Source organism: Sminthopsis crassicaudata, chromosome 4, assembly GCF_048593235.1.
Source record: "Sminthopsis crassicaudata isolate SCR6 chromosome 4, ASM4859323v1, whole genome shotgun sequence".
Taxonomy (NCBI): Eukaryota; Metazoa; Chordata; class Mammalia; order Dasyuromorphia; family Dasyuridae; genus Sminthopsis; species Sminthopsis crassicaudata.
Window position 1 is genome coordinate 118,767,064 of NC_133620.1, and position 27,012 is coordinate 118,794,075.

The following is a 27,012-nucleotide window of genomic DNA, read 5'->3' on the forward strand; positions in this document are numbered from 1 at the left end:
CTCTAATTATCATCTTTCTTAAAATATAGCACTCTGTACTGAACACAATATCTTAGATGTGAACTGTCAGCAAAGAGTCCAACTGGATTATGACCTCCCTAGTCCTATGGCTCTTTTAACACAGCTCCAGAGTGCATTAGTAATTTTTAGTTCCCATATTACAATGTCAACTAATATTGACCTTACAAGTTATATGAAATCTCTAGTCATTCATTGTCCATAATGTATTTTTGTACTTAATATTTTGATGTCAGACGTAAAGCTTTTTGTTTATCTCTATTAAATTTGATCTTATTAGAGTCAACTTGAAGGATGTCACTTTGAAAGAAAATCTCTAGTGACATGTTTTAACATACTTGTCAATGACTGGATAAGGATAATATAAATAGAATGTTTATCAAGTTTGATGATAACACAAAGTTAGAAAGGATAGATAGATGTTGGATTATAGAATCAAGACAAATAGATTTTGATAGGCTAAAATATTATGCTAAATCTTTCATAATTTAATTTACATCTCTCCATCTTTTCCTTTAAAATAATATGAAATATTTTGTCAAATGTTTTGCTAAAATCTATTGAAACTGTTCTAGTGTTACTACTGATGTAAGTAAATATCAATAAAGGGAATGAAATGAAGTTCTCTGAAATCTTTCAAAGATCATTGGCAGTAGGCCAGCAATTACATTTTCTTTTTTTTCCCCTGTTTTTTTCAGTACCATGGGATGCAATTCCTTTGGGCCTAGTGAATTCTTTTGAAGTCACTAGAGGCAGCTGAGTGTTCTCATACCAACTCTCTACTCATCTTCCTATTAGTCATGTTTATTCTTTCCTTTCCAGTACATCGTCCTAAGTAGAGAAAACAGAAGCAAAGAATTGAGTAGTTCTGCCTTCCCTCAGTCACCTATTATCATCATCTCATCTGCCCAAGCAATGATGTTATCCCATCTTTGATTCTCTCTTTTTTTCCAATGGAGCTTTAAAAACTCCTCAAGCCAAATCTCCCTAACTCCAAAATCTTCATTCCCACTTAACGTTATTAATTAATTATACCCAGTAAAAAACAAAAAGGAGGAATTTACCTTTTCTTTGGACAGTAAAAATCCATTCCACAGTTTTCAGCATCCCTTACTGACAGCCAGGATTTTAAATCCCTTTATCTGGAGACAAACAGAAAGTGTGTGCTTGTGGGGAATAATTTGAGCTGATATTCTTGCCAGCTGTTAAGGGACACATGCAAAAAAAAAATCAGTGACATCTGGTCAGCATTGATATTTTTTAACAGAAGCATTTTTTTCCAGGAAGGGGTATTTTCCAAGAAATAGCATCTCTGAATCCCCATACCCTTTACCCTCCAACCCCGTCTGTTCCTTTACTGTCCCACCTCTGACCCCTTTGAAAAAAAGTGAGAGTGATCATATTGACCAAAGCAACTGTAACCAAAATTGCAACCCACATAATTGGAAATGGTAACATTACATTAGCCCGCATTAAACAATGGTTGAGCAGTTTCTTTCACATGCTAAGCTTTCAACTTTAACTTTTCCCCCCTCTAAGCCACACAATGGCTTTTTTTGCTGAGTTGGAAAATATCAGGAGACAGGGCCAAAGCCCTTCTTTTGTTCCTTCATCCTGCGTGGCAGTGTTTTACAGCTCGACATCTAATCATAAAGATTTTCCCCTTCTGCTCTGTTTCACCCTCTTCCTCTGCCTCCCCTTTCTGTATCCTTTGGAGGGATTAAAAAAAAAAAAAAAAAAAAAAGCAAATCATGTCAAGTAAATTCCACAAATGAATTCTTTCTTCCAAAAAGAACACTATTTCACCCTGACTCCCCCCAAGCTCCCTGTAAAAGCACTAATAACTAAGATTATTATTTTTAAGGGAGTTTTAAGCACCTTTCCCAGACAGGTTAATTCTTTTCCCGCTCACAGCTGTAGAAGATGGGCTGATATGGTTTCAAGATTGTCTCTCATCCCTCTTTCTCTGTCCCTCCTCGGTCTCCTTTCTTTTGGTCTTTCCACGGAAGCTCACAGAGCCTGTTTCAGTAAATAATAGAAGTCCCAGAATGGAAACACATGAAAAAAAGTTGTTTCCTGGGGTCAGTAAAGGACAGGAAGAGAGCCGACAATTACTTAAATAAACAGTATTCAGAGAAACAGAAATCTCTGCACAAATGAAGTTACAAAGTCACTGAGTCTTGATTGTAGGGAGGGAAGGAGTAGTTTTTAAAAGATACCCTCCATTTTTTGCTGGCTGGCTCTTGTAGTCTAGACAGAGCAGCCCTGGGTGGTAATCGACTGAGTAGTCATTGCAATTATAACATCCAAGAAAGAAAAAGCAGGAAGAAATGGTAACTTAGTTTATTGTTAAAAAGAGTTGAGAAAATATATCTTCTTTTCATTTTTGGAAGGTGGAGGTCTATGGGTAGGGAACATTAACTATACTTTCACCCAATTAATGTGTCTGTTAGTTTTGATTAATTGCTTTCTCTTTTCTTTTTCTTTCTTTCTTTTTTTTTTTTTTTTTCTTGTTTCAAGGGATTGCTGGATAGATAGGAGAGGGAGAATGCATTTGTAAATCAAGCTGATATAAAAGTAATAAATGTCACTAGAAAATTAAATTAAAAAATGAAAGAAGAGGAAGAGGAGGAAGAGGGAAAAGAAGAAAAAATGATAACCAAGTTTCAATAAATTTTTTTGACTTACTCCCTATCTCAAAAGGGTTTAGGGTGAATGACCTTTCATGTCAGCCACCAGGCCGTCAGCCCCACCCAACCAGTCATGACTCTCTGGGAAATGTTCTATGCCTCTGTCTTTATTGCTGAATAAGTATAAATTAGCTTATTCATTTTTATATTACATAGCCTCCTGAAAAGCTCCTTACTGATTGAGCATGGAAAAATGAAAGGTGTTTCCTGTGAAAAAAATACTGGGTAAAAATCATTCAGAAAAATCCTCACAACTGTTTTTAAAAAGCAAAATTATTTTTTGCTTTTCAGGAGTTGGGCTGTTTGAAAAAACAAAAATATAATCTGAGGAAAGAAAAAAAAATTTTTTGAGTGGAGAGGCAAAGGAAAAGCAGAAAAGAAGAAACAATGTCACTTTGATAAATAAAGAGTAGCTAATTCTGATTTTTCCTAAAGAACCTTTGGAATTAAAGCTTGAACTCGTCTATCTATTCCCCTTTCTTTTACCAAAATATATATTCACAAACACATATGCACAAAAGTACACACACACACACACACACACACACACACACACACACACAAACATTCACATACTACTTATTGAGCAGATTTTATAGTCATGCTTATATCAACATAATTCAAAAACTTATTAAAAAGTCAACTTAGTGTAGAGCGCTGTGACATGTAGTGGTGGAGAGACAATTCAGATGAGACACAGTTCCTACCATTGTTTAGTTTCTAATCTCTTAGGAGATAAAACAGAAATAGAGATATATAGTACAAACCATCATAGCAAAGTTCTGTATGAAGCCTAAGAGGGTTGTACGTTGCCATTTGGAGAATAAAGGGAAGCTTCATGAAGAAGATGATATTTGAGATGGGATTTAAAGGATAGTGAAAAAGTCAATAAGTGAGGAAAGTTATTCTTCTAAGCATAAAAGAAATATGCACCTGAGCAAAAGCAGAGAAGTGAGAAAATGTAGGACTGTTTACTGAGCAGAAAGAAGTGGAGAAATGGAAGATGGGAGAAAGGCAAGTGGATGTCCAAACTTAATTAAAAAGGAAGAGAATGAAAATCACTAATACTAATAATTTCTATTTGTTTTGCCTTTTTTTGGCAACTACTCTATGAAATATGTTGTGTAAATACTGTGATTCTCATCTTTAAAGATGAGGAAAATGAGCTTCAGATAAGTTAGCTATCTTGTTTGTCTGACACCACATAGCTAGTTCATTTCAGAGATGATATTCAGAATTGTTATTAGAAATTTTGGTATTTGAGGCAAAAGTATAAGACAAAAGGTAATGAGACAACTGACCAGTGTCTATTAAATTCTTTCTACTTGTGCTGAATGATGAGGATTCAAAGACAAAAGCCATCCCTTGACTTTGAGGAGCCCACATTCTACTATATAAGTTGCAAATACATTTCAGTATCTCAATGAGTTTGTGATACCACTGATGCAGGTATTTCATTTCTTGGTACAAATTGCAATCTATTAATGCTTTCTTATTCTGTGTGCTTTTTAAATGAGTCCTTCCACAGATCCTCTCCAATGGATCTACTAAATGTACTGTTAGTTATTTTACATTTCATGGGTAGTAATGAAGCATTCTTCACTTCTATCTGTTGACTCTCCTTTTCATTAACTACCCTGACTATCCTTTTCCAAACATACATTTATTTCATTGATGATGTCTCTCATGTCTCTGCTAGAGTGTAGGTTATCACCGGAAATATGCCACAGCCTATTTGTCTTTAGCATATTTGTCTTTTGGGTCAATTGCAATTGTGATTTCTCAAAGATTTTGGTGACCTAAATAATCACTACATAGCAACAATGGGAGAACATTTGTATTAAAAAGATGTTTCTTTGTTCCAGGGAGCAACTTGGGATAGTTAAAAGCATTGTATAATAACTGAAAAGCAAACTATTCCTCCTCTCATCCTTTTATTCAATGTAGGACCCAATTCATTGTCTTTCTGCAGTACTTGCCCAAATATATGTATGCTCTGATATGTGAATTCAATGGACTGTATGTCAAAGTCTAAAAAATAGACAATTTTTCATCCAGTTAATTGTTCTCAGATGGATTATTGAAGTAGGATAGCAGATCTTGGAGTCAGGAAAACCTAGACTTGAGCCCTGTCTCTTACGCACAGGCTTTATGACCCTGGGCAAGATACTTAAACCATAAATGCCCCACATAATATGCTAAGATTATAAGATACAGCAGTTACCATTCCTTATTGATAGATAGGGATTTCCTCAACAGAAACTTCCTATTCTAATGAAATCATAAGTCTTAACTTCCAATATTATTATGGCAATTTATTTTGAATAATCTTAGATCTCATTGAAAAGACCTCATAACATTCTGGGTTTGGATGCTATTGACAGAGAATCATCTGTAAATAGGAGTATATTGTTATGTTATTATGTTAGAATGCAAACTTCTCAAGGATAGGGGTTGTATAAATTGTTTTATTTGTAACCAAACAGTACCTGGCACATAGGAAGGATAAAATCTTGTTTGATTGATATTTAGAAAATCTCACTTCCCTTCGGATTTTGCTCAAGACATCATTCATCAGAATGGTGAACACTTTTGGCAAATATGTATCTCCCTGCTTTCTATCTCACTTGGCAAAGAAAATAGATGTTCAACAAATAGTTATTTCTATGCTTGTATTTATCAAAGAATCTTGTATGGCCTTATATGAGAAACTTTTGTTGGAAAAGCATGTTTAAGGTGACATTTTGCTCTACTGAGTCAAATGATAATCAACAAATAATAAACATACATAATTTTGTATTTTTTTGTATCTTTCAGTCAATTGTATGAGAATAAAAATTGGGTCTGTTGCAAGCTCAGGGGAACATCTCTGCAGGTTATGCTCATTTAGAGAAGTATAAATCAACATTATATTGTATTGTGTTTTATTTATTTTGTTAAGTATTTCCCAATTAAATTTTAATCTGGTTTGGGTCTGGAGTTTGCTACTGCATGTGCCCATTGGCCTAACACAAGTTTGCATCCTTTTCAAGGAGAATAATTTGTTAATGCCTCTCTCTCCCCTTTTTACATTTTGACTGAAGCTCTCTTAGTATGCACGTAAATAATTTTGTTAAGTATTTTCTAAAGAGAAAATAAATGTAAGACCATTTCCCCACATTCAGCTGCTATTGTAGAGAACTGGTAGGTTGATGAGGTTTGTACAATCCCACGCACACATTTTCCTAGTATATCTCAAATATCTGGAAGTTTTCAACCTTGTGGGAATTTCCTTCTTGGTTAGGCTATGTAGAGGTTTTGGAGAAGTCTGGTTTTACCTGTTGCTTCTCTTATTAAACCTACCAGAAAGTCCTAGGAAGGGCATATGGCCCCTCTACCTCTGAAGACAAGGAATAGCAATACACTGAGTAAAAACATAGATGATCAAAGAGGGAAGGAAAAAAAAAACACATTCAAGCCTTGATACTTTTTGTATTATAATCTGATATATCTTGTTTTTACTATTTCTGTATGGTTTATATGATATTGGTAATCAATTAAAATCATTAACAATGATTTTCTATTTAAGCCTTTAAGTGTGTGGTTGGAGATTAAGAAGAGGAAAATTAACCCAAATGGAGAAGACATTTTCCTCTGTCCATAATAGGGTGAGCGAGTAGGGTATGAGTCAATTATAGAGGGCATTTTTTCAATTTTAGTAATATTCCAGAGCATGTCCTAGATAGATTTACTCATTTGAACCTGGAAAGATATTTAATAAAGAAAAGTCAATGGCAATAAGCAGTGGAGAATGCTGGTATAAGTTTTTCCAAGTGTTCCTTTGGCACATGTTTCTTTCACCCATCCTTGAACTCCTAGCACCACAACACACACACACACACACACACACACACACACACACACACACACACATGCAGTCCTCAAAACCAATAAATAGGCATACTGGTCCCTAATCATTGAAGTTTTGACTTTTTTTGGACATTCATTATTCATTCATTCTGATATCAATCAGCCAAACAATCAATAAGCATTAATTTCATGTTTATAAAATGCTAACCACTATGCTTAGTGCTGGGGGGTTTCAAATACAAAGAAAAAATAGTCTTACCCTTACAGAGAAGGTTTGTAAAATGATTCCTTTTAAGCAATAACTTTTAAATTCATTCTTTAATAATTTCAAATTATATTGGCTTCAGCATGGATTTCCTCAAAATGCACTTGATCTGGTATAGCTCTTCTCTTTGATTTCATTTCTTCAAGGGCCATATCCATTGTTTCTGTGCAAACAGAAGAGATCTGAACAGAACTGAAGGCTATTTTTGTTTCCCAGGTTGCTATAGCCAAGTAATTTATCATTTAGTCGTCACCTTATTTGTGTTGAGCCTCTTCATTTTAAGCTAGGTTGGTCTTTAGACCTGCAGACTATGTCTGCTGCCAAATTCAAATGATGACTTGTACAATGGGTCAACAGTCAAGTCAAGTCAAGTCAACCAGTATTTATTAACATGCTACATGGCACATTCCAGGTATTATGCTAAGCACTGAGGATACAAAGAAAGACAAAAACAAAATCTGATTTTAAGGCGCTCCCTTTCTAATGGAGGAGGCAACCTGCAAATAATTATGTCCACATGATATAACAAGGATAAATTAGAATAATGTCAGAGAGAAAGCTCTAAGATTAAAAGCTTCTTGAAAAAGGTGGAATTTTAGTTAACATTTGAAGGAAATTGAGAGGTAAAGACAAGGTAAAGAGAATGTTCCAGGCATGAAAGACAGTCAGTGAAAATGTGAAGAGTAAAGAAATGTAGTGTTTTGTGTGAACAACAGCAAAGAAGCCAGTGTTTTGAGATTGTAGGGTATGTAGAAGGGAGTAAGGATATTGGAATGGTAGAAAGGAGCCAGATTTGAAAGGCTTTAAAAGCTAGAGCATTTTATATTTGATCCTGGAGGTAATAGGAAAACACTGGAATTTATGAAATAGAAGTATATGCGTGACACAGTCAGAGATGTGCTTTGGTAGCTGAAGATGAACTATATTGGGAAGAGATTTGAGGTATGAAAACTAACTAGAAGTCTACTGCAATAATCCAGATATGAGATAATGGGGACCTGGACCAGGGTGGTAGCAGTTTCAGAAGAGAAAGGAGGAATATACAAAAGACATGAAGATAAAACCAAAAGGAGTCAGTCAACTAGCATTTATTCAGCACCTATTATGTGCCAGAAACTGCTAAGATCAGGGGAAGGAGAGAGTAAAGAATCAAGGATGGTACCTAGTTCAAGAGCCTGTATGACTTGGGAGGATTGTATTACCCAAAACATTAATAGGGAAGTTAAGAAGAGAGGAAGGTTTAGGGAGAAACATATCACATTCAATTTTGGACAGGTTGAGTTTATAATGGCTTACAGGACAATCTAATTTGGGTTGTCCAATAGACAGTTGGATATAAGAGACAGGAGGTCAGACAGATTGATTTGTAATGTGGCATCAGAATACTTCAATTTTGTGTCATATTACACAAGATTGTATAGCTTCAATTCTCATTCTTTAGCGTGTCCAATCCAATTCAACATAGAAAGTATTTATTGTGTCCATTATATTCAAGATATTGGGGATATGAAAATAAAATTAAAATAATCTCTGTTCTCAAAGAGCTTTTATTATAATAGAAAAATATTTTGCTTACATTTTACTCAGGAAAATAATTCTTTATTTGTATATATTCTCTCTTCTGGGCTTTATGGTAAGCATTTTGAAGCTATCAGGATCTCCTATTTCATCTGCATTTCTTCATAACATCCTCAAAAGTGCTCTCTATAATACAGGAGGCACTCACCAAATATTGAATGACAATTCAAATGAGACATGAAAAAGTAAATTAGAGGAAATGGAGCAAAGCCCTGTAATACATTATTGGTAATTATCAATCCATTTCTGTTATTCTCTGTAGCTTTGTAGTATTACTCATAATAGTAGGCAGAGGTGATAGGTGGCTTTGTTCAGACCATTGTTTCTCTGCTCTCTCTTTTGTGCCTAGCTAAATTTTGCTATCTTTCAAGGCCTAGATAAAATCTTACTTCCTCCGTAAGGTCTATGATATTTATACCCAACACGATTCATTTTTCATGTATCATATATTTATTACTGGTTATCTTTCAAATATATATGCATATATTTGAAATATATATATTATATACTCACATAGTAATATACTATATAATAATATATTACATATACATGTGTTTTATATATAATGTACATAATATATTCAACACATTATTTTATACAATAGAAACAAAAATGTACATGTATACATATTATTACATACATAGCATAAGTAAAAAATATATTATAAGTATATATATATTTAAAAGATAACTAGTAATAGATAAGTCATTAAAATCTAAATTTTACAGATTCCAAAGCATTGTGGAATCTCATTTAATATCACATAACACAGGGCTCTGGAGCTTTTCTCTTTTCCTTCAAAATTCTAGGAGCTAAAAAATTATATAGGCTCTATTCATTTTTCTAAGCCATCTCTAAGTTATTGTTAGCATAGTACATAAGACCGAGCTTGTATAGTTTGATTAATTTGAAAGTGAAGAAGCAACTCTGGGTACTCATTTGGCACTGGCTTCTCACTGTATCCAAACTAGTCTAGATGAATTGGTTGGACATGATGTGTCATATTAAATGTCATATTCAATTAGGGTGGGTTTTGCTGAAAACAGTGATTTAAAGAAGGCTTTTTGGAAGCAGTATTATTGCAGATGTTTCTTGGATAATGGAAGCTTCTAGTAATAAATAGTGTGGTCCACTTAGATCTGGAAGGGACCTCGCAGGCCATCTAGGTCAATTCCCTCATTTTACAGATGAAGAAATAGAGGTCCAGAGTCATTTGCCATAAGTCATTTGCCAATGTCATACAGGTGATGAAGGTAATCTTGGAGTAAATTTGCTACCTAGAAGGCAGAGTAGTTTTTGTTTGTTTGTTTGTTTGTTTTGTTACAAGATTAGGATACTATTTTCTTCCCTTTGCTATGAGACCTTAATTAAGACTCTTACCTGATAGAGTTCCATGTCTACTATGGGCAGAGAACACATTTGCCAACTACTATGAATGTGCCATGGGGGCAAAACGCGTAAGGGAAGTTTGTAGGCTGTTGGACTTTTGGAATAAAGGCCACTAGTAAATATGGCACCTATCAGTCTTTGTTCCTGGTGAAGTATAGCAGCAAATGGACTCTTCTTTCCATTGGCATTGCCTGGTTTTTCATTTCTTTGGCAAATTATGTTCTAAAAAAGGGTCTTAAAATAAAAATTATCAGCAAATGATTTTTATGACTGGGGGTGTAGGAGGTGAGACCCAGAATGACTTATGGGACGTTCTCATAGTATTTGAGATTAACAATGAGAATTCATAGTTTCAGAACCTGCTAGACCTAGCAGAAACATATCTCACAAAAATAATTGGAAATGCTGAAGATAAACAGTTATCACACGCACGGCAGCCCCCAGACAACTGGCAGGAAAAGAACTAAGCATCATCCCCCTGCCCCCACTGCTTTTTCCATGGCAGTGTGAATGACCCAAACCAGATATTGTACTTTGCAGTACATGGCTGGGGTCACACAGTCAGTCAGAAGTGTGCTCAGCTCGAGTAGCAGTGTGTATTGTGTAGCAGGGACAATACTCCCTTACAATTAGTTGAATTTCACTGTGTTTGAGATGTAAGCTGACAGGCAGCCACACAAAACCTCCCTGCAGCCAGGCTCCTGCTGAGCTCCAGAGAGGAAAATGATTTTAAAGTGAAAAGCCCTACTAAACACTTAGATAGCTTTAAATATGGATGCACGACCCCTTTACCTCTGGAGTGTGTGGAGAAGTAGAGGGCAAAGAGATGAAACCACCCAATCTAAGAGAGTTATCTCATGTGAAGCCTCCCTAGGCAAAACATCTTTTACTTAGAAAGTTAGTCACCTTTACTGCCATTTGGCAAATCTGTCATTTCCAATCTACTGAGGCTAGTATTAGGGTCTGGACCTTTAATTTCATTGGTTTAGGGAGCTCTTGATGAAGATCTTCCACCTTCTCTGCAATTTATAATCTTAGAAAATGGCCTAGGGCATTAAGAGATCAGGTGACTCAGCTAGAGTTACACAACAGCATGTAGCTATCCCTTCTACATTGTGACTTTCTCTATCATGGTTTCAAGATATTGAGTGTTAGCTTAAGAAATTAATAATTTTTTTTTGGCGCTTTGCAGAAGGCGTAAACAACATGTGAAGGATAGAAAATGACTCAGAAAAAGTTGAGAAACTCAAAAAGGCATAAAATGTATGGATAGCATTGTATAGCATCAACATGTTTTATTTTTTAATATCATAATTCAGACTTCTTTTCTGGTACAAAGGGAGAGCTAAGTTTTTTTACACAGATTTTCTAGATTGGGGGGGATACTAATCCTTTTGATGTGGAGGAGTTAGCTGTATATTATACACTGAACTTGAACTAATGAAACCAAAGGTCCAGTCTCTAATCCTAGCTTTAATATTGGAAATAAAAGATTTGCCACTTGGCAATAAAGGTTCTGATTTGACTGACTTTCTAAGTTAAAAAGAATCTATAAGATACCTTTAACACTCATTAATTGATTTAAAACAAATTTCATTAACTTAGGTTGAGGCAGTGATCTTCATGACTTCCTGAGTCTGCAAGGGTCAGACAACCCCATCCCCGGGCGACTAGACCTGAGGCTAGGTGCCATGTCCTGTGCTGCTGCTTTGCACCCTTTGCTCTCCTTCTAGGTTTCTGCCCCAAATGAAATATTACTAATTAAGGTTCTGGACATAGTGCTGGGTCTATGTCATTATCTTATATTCTCTCAGGGATTCCTTTCATCATTTCTTTGTTCATTTAATTGTGTTGGGGCTGGTGGGATGGTGGGTTGCCATCTTACTAAAACGTTGTTCAAAGTACTTACTATCTTGATCCACTACGTTATTTTGTCATTGCTAAAGGTTGGAAGCTTAGAGAAAAGTGGATTTTCAAATATAACTTCATGTTTATGTCCAGAATGTTGCCAGTTATTTTGAAAGTTTCCTTCGAAATTGTTATAATATGTTTACTTTTGGTGAATATGATTTGATTTAAATATATCACAACATTTTCTTGTTTGTGTTATCAAACAACGATAGCATATACAAATTCAAAGGTTTTGTGAGCAGCGTGACAGGGAGGGAAAAAGACTAATTAATTTAAAATAATGAAATGAGTAATTAACTTAAAATAATGTGTAGTGTAGTATGGTGTGGGGTGTATGTGTGTGTGTGTGTGTATGTGTGTGTGTGCATATGTGTGTGTTTATTCTTGGTTTGTCTTGGGTTTGAGTTTAAGAAGATTTTTTCCTTTGAAGCAGTTCATTTGTTTCTAATGTGCAAGATTCTTCATTAGGGGGTATGTGTGAATACTTATTCATTTATTTTTAAGGATGTGATGTAGGTAGGCTGAGTGCTATCTATGTTAGACCAACTTTAGCAAATAATTTAGAACCTTTAAAGGAGGAGGTATCAGCTGTTCTTGGAAATCCTGATCAAATTCATAATTAAAGCCATCCTCTCTAGGGGACCTGCCTTTATTAACCTCCCAATGTGCATCTTACATTGTCCCTCCTTCTCTCCCCTTCCCCATTACTAGAATATATGCTGCTTCCCTGCTTCTTTGAGGCAATAGAGAGCATTTCTCTTAGAACTCCCAAAAATCCTCATTAAGTCCCTTTCTGAGTTTTCAGAAAACTCTTTAAAGTATTTCTTTGTTTTTTCAGAGATCTCTGAATCCTTCACACCTTCAAGTTTTGCCTTATTCTGTAACAGGTAGATTTATAAGAACTGTTCATTGTAGCAGTAGCAACCCTCATTTCCCTTGTCTTCTATCTAGAGATTTCCCCTACAATAGACTCACAATTGTGAGAAACAAAGAACAATGCTAGAAAAATGGAAATAACATAAAAAGCTTTCAAATTGAAAAGCAATTAAGAGACAAAGGCTGGACCCACATCTATTCTTGGTTTTTTGTTCTCTGTTTTAAGGCTGGGGATTTCCAATGAATGGAAATCATAGGAACTTCTGTCCATCTATTTCTTTTCTGGTTCTTGATTGTAATTCTCTGAGGACAAATACTAGCTATGATTGCCCTATATGGCTACTCCCAGAATCTCTAATAGTGATGCTAAATGCTCTTTCTGGAGGTTGGGTAATTAATCATCTTGTAAGCAGCATTCTTGCTTCTTGTGTATATTTGCTTTCCTTTGATATAGAGTCTCTCAGGTATCTTCAGTACTAGGACATCAAATGGATTGCTCAATTTAGTATTTAAGATACAATATGTTCCTCACTATGCCTTCTTAAACCTGATCCCCCTCTATTTCCATATGTGAATATTCCATTTCATCCTTCACTGTAGTGCTGAATAGGACTTTGCTTATGTCATTATTCTAAGCTCTATTCCAACTCTTTTTCTTATTCTTATCCTTTAAAGTCATAACTAATGTGGAATAAATGAGGTTTTGTTTTAGAAGACCAAAATTTAGAGGCACTAACAGTATTTGTATTTCTCTAGAAGTCAGAAACAACTGAATTACCAGATGATCTTCTTGTTGGACATCCTTCTCAACCAACCAACCAATCAACCAATCAGTCCCAAACCCACTTAATTCTAGTGCTTTTCTTTGGTTAATTAGTTCCTATTTATCCTGTATAAAACTTGCTTTGTGTATCTTTGTTTGCATGTTGTCTCCCCCACTGGATTATAAACTCTTTCAAAGTAGTCTTTTGCCTTTCACATAGAGTAGACACTTAAATGTCTGTTGATTGATTGACTACTCTCCTCAGACATAGACTCCTTGGAGTGTCATTTCCTGAAAGTAAGAAATAGTCATATCTAGGAAAGATACAGTCATGAGGGCCTTAGGCTTCAACTGCCCGACAGTCACTCAAGTTACCATCTCCTTTTCTGGTAAGTGGTCCAGAGGAGCTGGACTATAGCCACAGTTATTTTATCTTTCCCATTTTTCCTAAGTTTCTCTGACTATTGGTTTACAGGTCAAGGCATCCTGGAGTTTTCCTATTCTGATCTGGCTTGGTTACATGGGTACTAAGAAATCTGTCATCTTTGAACTTGTCCCTTCTTTTTCTGCCATAATCTCTTGCTCCATTCTGATATCCATGCATTTTTTCTTTTTATATTCTTTCTCCACATATTCCAGACCACAGAACACATATGTTTAGAAATCATACCCCAGTAATTAGAAGTATACATAAATAAAAAACACTTAATCCCAGACAAAGTGATATTGAATTTCATAAACTATTTTATAGTTCCTCAGGTTCAGTTTTGTATTTCATAATTGTCCCCGAATCTTACGGTTAATAAGATACTTTTTGGCCACAGAGAGAAGAGAAGGGAAAGGAATAAACATTTATATAGTATCTACTATGTGCCAGGCACTGTGCAAAGCACATTTTAAAAACAAATATCATTTCATTTGATCTTCATGATTATAATCTCCATTTTACAATTGAAGAAACTCAGGTATACACATGGTAAGTTACTTGCCTAGGGTGACACACCTAATAAGCATCTGAAACCACATTTGAATTCAGGTCTTCTTGACTCCAGGTTCAGTATAGTATCCATTGCACTACTAGCTGCCAGAAAAGTTGACTAATTTGATTCCATAATGTCTTTAGCTAATTCTAGGATTCCTCCTTATGAGCATTTTAGATTTTGGTCCTTTAATTATTCTAAAACCCCAGATTTGCTTTTCGCTTTTTACTAATCAGGAATAGTGGTTTTTGTTGGTATTTCATCCATATTAATATGTAATCACTTTGCTAAATAACTACCTGGTCACTTAAGGAAAAAGCAAGGAGCAGGTATATAAATAGGAAAATAGTTTTTAGCACTTCAAAAATAGTAGGGTCATATATCTAAAAGAGATTTCCAAGGCCATCCAATTCTAGTCCTCTCTTTTAGAAACTAATTCTCCTTATGAGAATATTGATGTCTTGGTAAATTAAGTGACTTTGAAGTAAAAAAGAATGATAGGTATCAAAAGTAAGACTAGAACCCAAGTTCTCTGTGTTCAAAACCATATTATCCACTCTGTCAGAATAATCTTGTAAGTTCACTCTAAAGTTTATGTCTACTGGGATAGCTAGGTGGCACAGTGGATAGAAGACCAGCCCCTAAGTCAGGAGGACCTGAGTTCAAATTTGACCTCAAGATACTGAATACTTCCTTGCTGTGTGGCCCATGGCAAGTCACAGCCCCAGTTGTCTCAGAAAAAAAAAAATCTCCTTCTTTTAATGACCCATGAACGTCCAAATCTCTTTAAGAAGCTAAAGAATTTTTTTGAGAAGGAGTAATTATTTTTATTTTTCTTCTATAGGTGATAAAAACCAAGAACTGTCACAAGGTGGTCACTCTGCAAGTGAAAGACCATTAAAAAAATTCACTAGCTCTACATAGTCTAAAATGAACCAGAGTGTAGGGCAAGAATTTGTGTTCATCAGGCAAAATTCTGTTTTCCTTCAATCATTTTTAGGCAATGTGGGTAGAAAATGTTGTCTATAGTTTGAATTACATAGGTAATTATGTCTGTGATTTAAAACAGGTCTTTCATTCAAATCTGGCTTTGAGAATACAGTGAGAAAATGATATACGAAACTTGTTTTGTAGAACTTTTAACATTGTATCAAGGTGAATTATTACTATCATCACCTTCTTCATTTGACTCTTCTTATGTTGATGGGATTCAGATAAAAATGGTCATAGGACAATTCATTATCCCATTATTATTCTCTTATGGTTAATGTTCTGTGGATAATTGTATAGATGTATAAATCAACTCCTCTTTTGTAATTGAGTAAAAGTGTTAGGTTGTAAATGTATTCCCTTTAGATTTATTGCTACAAGTCTAGTAACAAAAAGGGCAACTTTTATTTCATCCTATAAGCATGTGAGTTCAATCTCTGCTAGATCTCCATAATTTTAAAAATATTTTATCCCCCTCCCCATTACATGTAAAAACAATTTTTACCATTTTCTGAAAAAAATTTGAGTTCTAAATTTTCTCCCTTATTATTATTTAAAAGGCAAGCAATTTAATATAGATTACATCTGTGAAGTCATGCAAAACATATTTCCATTTTAATCATATTGTAAAAGAAAACATAGACCAAAAAATAGTATGCTTCAATCTGTATTCAGACTACTTCAGTTCTTTGCCTTTGTATCTCTAGATATAAAATGATACTCTAATATCCCTGGAGATGGATAGCATTTTTCACCACAGGTCCTTCAGAATTTTCTTGGATCATTGTGTTGTTGAGAGTAACTAAGTCATTCACAACAAAAATCATCACACAATATAACTGCTACTATATAATGTTCTCTTGGTTCTGTTCATTTCACTTAGCATCAGGTCATGTAAGTTTTTTCTGTTTTTTTTTTCTTCTAAGAGCATCCTGATCATCATCATTTCTTATTGTACAATAGTATTCCATTACAGTCATATACCATAAATTGTTCAGTCATTTACCAATTGATAGGGAATCTCATCAGTTTCCCCTCAATTTTCAATTCTGTGCCACTATGAAAAGAGCTGATATAAATATTTTATACATATTGTTACTTTTCATTTTTTGTTTTTAAAATCTCTTTAAGATACAAATCTAGTTAAAGGTATTGTTGGGTCAAAGGATATAGATAATTTTATGGCCTTTTGGGCATAATTAAAAATTGCTTTTCAGAATCATGAATCAGTTGGCAACTCCACCAATAGTGCATTAGTGTCTCATTTTTTTTCTCTCTAACTAGGTCCTCATAATTTAAAAGTTTTTTTAAATTTCAGGTAGCTTGGAGATGATGCATTATGATGTATACTGATATTTGATAAAAACATTATTGTTAATTTTTTTTATCAGTTAATGTTATCTGGGTTACTGTGGGTAACATGTTGGTCTGTAATAATGATCCAGTTCCAATATATTTTGTTGGTTGGGTTCTTCAGAATGTACTGAGGTTATTTTTATTATTAATTATTTATATATACATTAATTATTTCTTTATTAGAATTCTAATTGCACATGTTAATTTGTGCTATTTTATCTATAAGGAAGTTAGTAATGAGACCATTCAAGTATGGAGAAAAGAAAAACTTTCATCTCCCTTAATTCTTCACTTTATGAAATAAGAAGTAGGGGAAAAATCTGACTCTCTAGGATTTTTTGATGAATTTTGTTGCTCATAGACTCATTTTCTTCTGTATGCTCATAATCAGTTTATATGATGGAAACTTTTTTGATCAATCATTCAACAAGAATTTATTAAATATCTACTATGTCCAGATACTATTTTAGGTTCTAGAGATACAAAGCCAAAAATGAAACAATCTCTGTTTTCAAAGTGCTAATATTCTATGTTAGGAGACAATAGCAACCCACCAATCAATTAATGTGATTAGGTATCTGCTATATACCAGGTACTATGCCAGGTTCTATATTTCATAACTATAATAAATAGAATAAAATGTAAGTATATGTATGTATATATGTATGATAAATAGGAAATAAAAGAAGACATTTATTTTGAAAGAAGAGCACTAGTAGTTAGGGGGGATCAGGAAGGACTTTATGCCTTTCCTCCTGAGCTGCATCTTTAAGAGACAGGTTTTCTATGAAGAAAAAGTGAATAAGAGAGCAATATAGTCATGGAAGAAGACTAGTGGAAAAGCATAGGGAAATAAGATGGAAATCTATGTGGGTACAAAAGTCAAATTGATGGATCAAAGAATATGAGAGGGGAAATGTATAAAAAGGCTAGAAATATAGATTGGGGTCATATTGCAGGGAGGAGGGCTTTAAAAGATAGAGGAGTCTATATATATGATTTTAGAAATAACAGGAACCACTTAACGTTTATTGACTAGGAGAGTGACATGATCATATATGTAAGTTTAAAAATTTATATTTTATTTTCCCCAATTATACATAAAAACAATTTTTAATTTTCATTTAATTTTTTTAAAATTTCAAATTCTCTCCCACACTCTCTTTCCTTCCCTTCTTATTGAGAAGGCAAGCAATTTGATATAGCTTATACATGTGCAGTTATGCAAACTACATTTCCATGTTAGTCATGTTGTGAAAGAAAATATAGACAAAAAAAATAGAAAGAAAATGCAAAAAAGTATGCTTCAATCTGCATTCAGACTTCATCATTTCCATTGAATGGATGGCATTTTTCATCATAAATTCTTCAGGATTATCTTGAGTCATTGTATTGATAAGAATGGTTAAGTCATTCACAGATGATCATCACCAATATTGCTATTCTGTATTCAATATTCCTCTGGTTCTGCTCATTATATTTTGCATCAAATCCTATAAATTTTCCCAAGTTTTTCTGAGACCATCCTGATTTTTATTTCTTATAGCACAATAGCATCCCAAAACATTTGTAATTGAGGAAAATCCCTTCAGCAACTGTGTGGAGGATGGAGTGAAATGGAGAAAGACTTGAGAGGAAAGACCAAATAGAAAACTATTACAATTGACCAAATGAGAAGTAATATAGGTGATGACTGCATGAGCAGAGAGCAGACGCCAAATGCAAAAATTGTGGTAGTAAAAGTGGCAAAACTAGATCTATGGAGTGCAGGAGAATGAGGAGTTGAGGATAATGTGTCAAGTTGTGAATCTGGGGGGATGGAAAAATGGTGGCAGTCTCTCCTTGCAGTGGAATAAGTGCTCAGAAAGAGTTTCTAAGGCTTGAGATAAAATGGGTAATGAGATTGTATATGGAGTTTCTTTATCACTGTGTAGAAAAAGCTCACCTTAAAGTTCAAATATAAAAAACTTCTGAAATTTAGACTAAAAGGAAGGAAATTTGGTCTGAATTAGTGAAATGTTCATATTGTAAAATATTTTAATGGAAATAATTGTTTTATATGTTTTCAAGTTCCTATTATTTCTCAAATGAGGCTAAAGATGTTACTCCTGGACATTTCTTGAGAACCTAAATCAACAAACAGTACAACATTTGTTTGCATTCACCATGTCAACAATATGTACGTTAGTATCTTTAAAGTTTGGTAAATATGGTTTTAAAAAACATATCAAACTTGTTCTCATAATATTGTCAACATTTCTAATTTGCTTTTTTCAGGGATAGTGCAATAATATTTTTAAAAAGCATGATTTCCTTTTATATATACCTTATCCTGGTTCTTCAAACTTATGGTACCCTTTGCCTTCCCTAAATAACGTTTATTTTGTATGCTATCTGTAGCTCTCAGTATGTCCCTATGCCAAGAGAATATCTGAGTCTGGATTCAAATGGACCTGGATTCATCTTGTGTGTGTCCTGATGCCAAAGTTAAGGGATCAGGCTCTGCAGCTCATTATATTCTCACATTATAATAGAACTTCAGGGAAATAGCTAACACCTCCCAATATGACTCATATCTAGAATCTTTCTTAAAAGATATTAATTAGGCTCTTCTAGAAAAGTTACTCAAAATGCAAAGTAAAGATCATGTATAGGACTACTATTTATTTTTTCTAACACTAAAGAAATACTTAAAACACAAAACACTCATAAACATACATTTACAAATATTTAACAGATGAAACAATAACCTATCACTTATACTATCTTGGAGGGTAAAGGCAACTTGGTAGGTAGGACTGCTAGACAGATATTTCATTGTCACCTCCTTTCTGTACCATTTAAGTAACTTGCAAAGTTCCTATTTTCCAGATGGCCAGGGCTAGCTCTTTGGTCCTTTCAGGTGTAACATCATTCCAGTGATGGTTATCTTTTCCTCCCAGAAGCTGTTGCAGAAATAAGCCATTACCTGACTCAGGAGCTCCTGGACTCTTGAATTCACAAGATTCCTAAAAAGGCTGGAAATGCTCATCTCTCAGGATACCTGTTTAGTCAGCTTTGCTCAGGAATATCAATGCAAAACAGAAGATGCAGCCAAGATACTTGGAGTCCAACCTCAAGCTTGCTTAGTAGTACAGTAAGGACCTGATTTGTTCTAGCTCTTGGAGAATTTGAGTTTGAAAATGAAACCAAATGGGCCTTTTTGTAACATTTAGCAGTTAGCTAATTAATTCTTTAGGACAGTTTTAATGTCTTAAAAAAATCTAGCCTAACCTTTGGGAGTGGAATCTTAGGATATTGTTTCTATGATGCCTAAGTTAGCATGCATTCTTGCTGAATGTACTCAGAACTGTTATCTCGGGGGGGGGGGGGCGAGGGGAGAAAAGGAAAAAGCATCCATCTCTTACCTTTTTGGAAGTCCAAGAGAAAGATATGTCCTAAATTAGACAGGGGGGAAAAGAGAGGGAGATGGAGTTTTTCTACAGTTTTTTTCCCCTACAGAGGGGGCAACTTTTCCTGTTTAAGTTGACAATCACTAACTCCCTAAATAGGAACATTTGAGGACAAACAAAGACTACTAGTTGTATTTATACTCAACAAGTGGACAAAGCATTTATCTATCTTCAAGGAGCCAAGCTATATACACTTATCTCAGAAAGGTGTCCCAGGCCATTAGGTTAGGGGATTTTCTTCTTTATCTCCACATTACATGTATCTAATATGTATCTATCCAAATATGTACATGTTCTTTCTTTCCCAAAACAGAATGTAAGCTCTTAGAGAACAGGAACTATTTCCTTTTTTTTTTTTTTTTTGTATCATAGGTTCCTATTGAAGTGTTGGACATTTAATAGGTGCCAAATAAATGTTTGCTCATTTATTGTTTGAAAATAAGCTTCAGCCTATTCAAATTAATGATTACAAATCCTGAATTAGTAGAGTTTTGATTGAAGAGATTTTAGGATAGCACTCATTGTAGATCAAGTTCAACAAAGCAATATCTTACATTAAATAAATATTGAAATAACTATATTTGTAAAAATACATTCTCTTTATACATTTCCCTATCTTCATAGGTGTTGATAAACTTTTTATTTACACCCATATTTCCTTCATGTGAATTATTACACTATCTTGACATCTTCATCTATGAATGAAGCTAATTGACTTCTCACAAAATTGTTTGTCATTTTCAATCCTTTTTCAAGGGATTCAGTAGCTGATTCATCATCTTCCTCCCCTTTTTCAATTCCTGTTTTTATATTAGGGAATTTCATCATCCATGATGATGCATTGGTAAATAACTTTATAGACACACACACATATATATATATATATATATATATGTATATCCACACATAATATACACACACACATATACACACACATACACACACATATATCATTCCAACTGGGCCTTTACTACAGAAGCACAATTCTTTTATTTTCCCTTATTGATTCCCTAAATATCTCCTCACAGAAGCCTTCCTTTTCTTTTTTCCTTAAATCTCCTCTAACTCTACCACCCTTACCCACTTAGCTCAGGAACTTGAAACCTGGAAAAAAATTGAGACCACTCAATGTGAATTTCCTCTTCATCTCAAAACTCCCTGACATGACCTTCCATTTTCTCTTCCTTTTCTTCCTTTTCTCCTTGTCATGCTGATACATGTGCAGTTAAACTCATTCCCTTTCCATTTTTCTCAAGCATACTGTAATTTCAGTCATTCTCTCTGTTTCTGTCTCTATTTGTCTCTCATCTTTAACTTGCCTAATTCCTCCTTCTCAGTCTCTTTTGCTCATTCATCATCCAGATCAAACCTCATAACTGGATGTTTGCAAAAATTCTGCCCTCAACCTCTTATTCTTCTCTCTTTATATATTCTCTCCTTGGTGACCTTATTAAATCTTATGTGTAGAATTATCATCTCCATGTAGCTGACTCACTGATCTATATATCCAGCCCTTGGCTCTTCTTGAGCTTCAGTTCCACCCACACCATTAATTATTTAATGGACATTTCAAACTAGATGTCCCAGAGATATCTTAAATTTGCCACGTCCAAAACAGAACTCATTATTTTTTCCCTTTTAAAAATGTTTTGAGAAGATATGTTGACATCAAGAAAAGATTCATATATATGATGATGTTCATATCAATATTGTCTAAATATTCTTACAGTTCCTGTTCCATAATAGTTGCTTAAAGAATACTTATTAGATTTAGATTAGATTAGGTTTGTTATACCATAAAGCTAGAAGCAAAGTATGTGCTCAACAATTGGGAAATGGTTGAGTTTGTGTACATGATACAGTTATGCAATAGAATATTGCTATACCATAAGGAATGACACATTTGAAGAATTCCTAGACACATGGAAAAGCTCATATGAAATGATAAAGATTGAGACAAAGCCAAAAGAACAATATGTACAATGATCACAACACAATAAATAAAGTTGACATTGAGAAGCAACATTGAGAGACAGAGAGTTCTGCTTCAAAACTCTCTTCTTTCAAATATCCTACCATTCTAGGGGTTGTGATGTTAAAAAGTTAACTTCACCTACTTCTCAATGTCTAGGATACCAATTCCATCCACTTTTCAATTCCTGTAATATTTTTCCCAAACAGTGTGTTCAGTGTTTTTGGCAATAGAATTCATTTCCCCCACCCCTCCAAATCCATCTGTCTTCCAGACTCCCCTGTTTCTGTCAAAGGTACTGCCATTTCCCCAATCTTCCAGGTTGATTAGCTTGTTATCCTTGAACCTGCCTTCTCTCTCACTCCATATATCTAGTCGGTTGCCAAATCTTGCTTCTAGATCCACAAAAATCTCTTAAATCTGATACCTTCTCTATATTCACAAAGTTACAACCTTAGTTCAGCTTCTCATTATTTTTTACCTTGATTATTGCAATACTCTTCTAGCTGATCTCCCTGCCTCAAGTCTTTCCCTACTTCAATCTGTTGTTTACACTGCTGTTAAGGTAATTTTACTCCAGCACACAGCTGATCATTTGATTTCCTATTCAATTAACTTCAGGATCTCCCCTCCCTGTCTAGAATAAGAAATAAGCTTCTTTTTATCTTTTAAAGCCCATTCATGATCCAGCCTCAATTTATCTTTCCAGGCTCATTGTGTAATATTCCCCTTCTCACATTCTATAGTTCAGACAAACTGGCACTTTCTCTTTTCCTTTGTAGGATACTCTGTCTCCCTGTGTTTGGTTATCTCCTATGCCTGGAATGCACTCTCTCCTTCCCTCTTTGTCATAGAATCTTTTTTTTAACTTCAAGATGCAATTTAAATACTACCTTCCATGGAAAACCTTTGCTGATTCTCTCAACTGCTATTGCCCTTTCTTACAACTTTTCTTTTGTTTAACTGTTTTTTTATATAATTATATTTCCTCTCCCTCTCCTTCCCTCCTCCCTCTTCCCTCTCTCTGTCTCTTTTTCTATTTCTCTGTCTGTGTCTCTCTGAATTTGTTTCTGTGTCTATCTCTGTCTCTGTCTCTCTTTTTCTCTATCTCTCTATCTCTGTCTCTCTTCTCTTTCTCAACAATCAGGGTTAAGTAGTTTGCTCAGTGTCTCATAACTATTAAATGACTGAGGTTGGATTTGAACTCAAATCCTACTGCAGTACTTAGCTGCTCCCTTTTTATTTTCTATTCATTTAATCTATATGTATTTAAGTATATCCTTATTGTTTCTGCTGTTAGATCTGAGCTCCTTATTAGTTAGCATTGTTTATTTTATTGTTATTCCAAGTACCTAAACTAGTGACCAGTACATAATAGGTGCTTAATAAATACTTGGTGATTGACTGATATTACCATTGTGAACATATGCAAGTCAAGAAACTTCCCAGGGCTTCATTTTCTTCATCTGTATAATGAGAGATGGGATAGAAGGTCTCTTCACACTTTAGTTCTATGATACTAAAATTTGCCAGTCATTACACTAAGTTGGTCTGGCAAGATAAAATTATCACTTCAGATTAATGGGAACAAGTGGTAGGATCTGAGGCCCCTTGTTAATATAATGCATATTTTTAATGAGGTTTACCTCTTAGATTCTAAAAACAAAAAAGAACATTTTGGTTAAATTTATTATTTAGAATTTGGGATATGCAATTCCCTTACAAAGGATAATTGTGTGTGTGTGTGTGTGTGTGTGTGTGTGTGTGTGTGTGTGTGTGTGTATTCATTTTACAGAAGAGAAACTGGTGCAAATAGTAGCATAGAGACTTTCCTATGGAAGAATTGGGAATGGGGCTCATCTTCTGATTTCCAGGTTTGAATTCTATGCCAAAACTACCCACCCATGCAGAAAGATTAAACATATCTAATGAACAATATAATACTTTCATATTCAAGCAACCAGAGGAAATACTGTACTGTTGCTATGAATTTGTGTGAGCACATGAATTTTATGAACATATTTAATATTGGCTTTTAGGTTTAGACAAATTTATCTCAAGTTTTGTGCTTGTGAGTTTTCACTAATTTACATAGCTCTTTTATATTTCACTATTTTGGTGATTTTCTCTTAAGTTAGTAAATGCCAATGCCTTCTGATCAATGAAAGAAATTACATTTAATTACACACACACACACACACACACACACACACACGGATTTCATTGCTCTTTGAAATGCATTAGCACCTGATACCTGCCTAGAGAAGGCAAAGTAATATTTGCTAATATTGAATTTTAGTTAGATGTAACAACATCTGGGGGATTCTGAGCAAAGGTTGACTACAAGTCTACTCAGGCCATTAGAATTTGAAGGGTTTGCTGAGTGTTATTGGAAAGGCAATTTCCTCTAGACTCATAATAAGGTTCTAGCCTTGACCTAAGACCTTAATACCAAGAGAATTTGGACATTCATTAAATATGCCTTCAGTGGATGGAGTCCTCTGGTAATCATAGAAAAATAGGATTGGAACCTCAGGATCATCTAATCCACTTCATACTGCACAGAGATCAAATGTTATATAGAAAGCCTTCTTTCTTCACCCCCATATATATGTACACAAATACATACATACATATGCATAGATACATAATAGACTCACAGGCTATAGTTTATATATACATATATATATGTACACACACATCTAATAGCACTATTTCTGTTTTCTTTTTATCTATCAGAAAGAGATTCTAAAGTTCTTGGGTAAAACATTCCAGTATTTCATTGACTATACTATTAAAATTACTTTATATCATTTACCCTCCTTATCATGATTAATCAGAACTGTCTTTGTTGAAATTTGAATCTATTATTTTTCTTTTTCTTTTTCTGAGGCTGGGGTTAAGTGACTTGCCCAGGGTCACACAGCTAGGAAGTGTTAAGTATCTGAGACCAGATTTGAACTTGGGTCTTCCTGAATTCAGGGCTGGTGCACCTATTATTAACCATGTCAAGGAAATCTTACCAAAGCTGATCAGGATCATAGATTTAGAGCTAGTTTCACTCCCTCATCTTATCATGTATGAGAAAATGAGAGAGAGAGAGACAGAGAGAGAGACACACACAGAGAGAGAAAGACAGACAGACAGACAGACAGACAAAGAGAGACAGAGAGACAGACAGAGACACAGAGAGAGACAGAGAGACAGAGAGAGAGAGAGAGAGAGAGAGAGAGAGAGAGAGAGAGAGAGAGAGAGAGAGAGAGGAGAGAGAGAGTAAGAGTACTAGGTTCATACGTGGCACTTTTCAAGAAGGAAGGCCCAAACAACATCATCATCATTAACAACATCAGCAGCAGAAGCAACAGCTATTTAGTGTCTGAGGTGAGATCTAAACTTGCCTTTCTGATTTGAAATCTTATATCCTATTCTCTATGTTGTAGGTCTAGTCCTGACTCAGACTACAGATTAACACCACTTTCTCCTCTTGAATGCAAACTGCTTTGGCACAGATTAGCATCAGGTTTAAGTTACCTGCAAGATTGAATTATTCTCTTTCTTCGCTGAAATGATCTTGCTTTCCACCAGATTAAGCCTCTTAAAACCAAGGATTGATTTTTTTTTGTTTTGTTTTTTGCCTTTCTTTGAATCCCTAATAGCTGTTAGAGGTTTTGGCATTCAGTATGTGCTTAATAAAATTCGAGTTGACTGACTTGTTGAATGAGTATAATGTAACTTAAGCAAAAAGACATTTGATTTTGCTCGGGCTTCATGGTTAGGTTTCTTATTTTTATGGGATAACACAGTAATATATAGACTCTGGAACTATTGTCCCAACTACCATTGTATGGATGAGTCATGTTCCTAGACCAGTACAGTCCCTTGGTACTCAAGGGTTGCCCCTTAGAAGTTGTTAGTATTATTATAATCCTATAGTTCCCAAACCCCTATTCCCTTTGCTTTCCCACTATGATCAGTTTATATTAGTCAGCCAGATTCAATTAACCTTTAGAAAAAGAATAATTTACTAAAGTGAAAGAAAATATTCTTTCAAAAAATTTGTAACAGACATGTTATAGGAGAAAGTATGTATACATATACACATGTAACAAATCAATAGATCCTTTTATTGGAGTCCTCAATCCTTTCTTGGAGTACCTATACCTTAAGTACTGTATAGTTTTTCTTTCTTTTTTTTTTTTTTCCTTGTCTTTATTTCCATTTTTCCCCTCCTCTCTCCCTCCCACCTACTGTCTTTCTCTTTCTCTTTTTTTTCCTTCACTCCTTTCCTCCCTCCATTCCTTCCTTCCTTCCTTCCTTCCTTCCTTCCTTCCTTCCTTCTTCCTTCCTTCCTTCCTTCTTCCTTCCTTCCTTCCTTCCTTCCTTCCTTCCTTCTTTCTTTCTTTCTTTCTTTCTTTCTTTCTTTCTTTCTTTCTTTCTTTCTTTCTTTCTTTCTTCTTTCTTTCTTTCTTTCTTTCTTTCTTTCTTTCTTTCTTTTCTTCTTTCTTTCTTTCTTTCTTTCTTTTCTTTTTCTTTCCTTCCTTTCTCCCTTCCTCCCTTCCTCCCTTCCTCCCTCCTTCCCTCCTTCCCTTCCTTCCTTCCTCCCTTCCTTCCCTTCCTTCCTTCCTTCCTTCCTTCCTTCCTTCCTTCCTTCCTTCCTTCCTTCCTTCTTCCTTCCTTCCTTCCTTCCTTCCTTTCCTTTCTTTCTTTCTTTCTTTCTCTTTCTTTCTTTCTTTCTTTCTTTCTTTCTTTTCTTTCTTTCTTTCTTTCTTTCTTTCTTTCTTTCTTTCTTCTTCTTTCTTTCTTTCTTCCTTCCTTTCTTTCTTCTTCTTCCTTTCTTTCTTTCTTTCTTCTTTCTTTCTTTCCTTTCTTTCTCTTCTTCTTTCTTTCTTTCTTTCTTTCTTTCTTTCTTTCTTTCTTTCTTTC

General features: G+C 34.7%; 1 long non-coding RNA gene across 1 annotated transcript in view; it reads right to left on the bottom strand.

Annotated features, from left to right (window-relative positions):
• Positions 1-6,980, bottom strand: part of LOC141541092 (uncharacterized) — a 23,572-nt gene extending 16,592 nt beyond the window's left edge. The window contains exons 1-3 of the long non-coding RNA XR_012481653.1: positions 6,817-6,980; positions 1,897-2,037; positions 1,083-1,220 (exon numbers count right to left, since the gene is read on the bottom strand). This is a non-coding gene — a long non-coding RNA (uncharacterized LOC141541092). The remainder of the gene's footprint in view (positions 1-1,082; positions 1,221-1,896; positions 2,038-6,816) is intronic.
• Between the last annotated feature and the right edge of the window lie 20,032 nt (positions 6,981-27,012).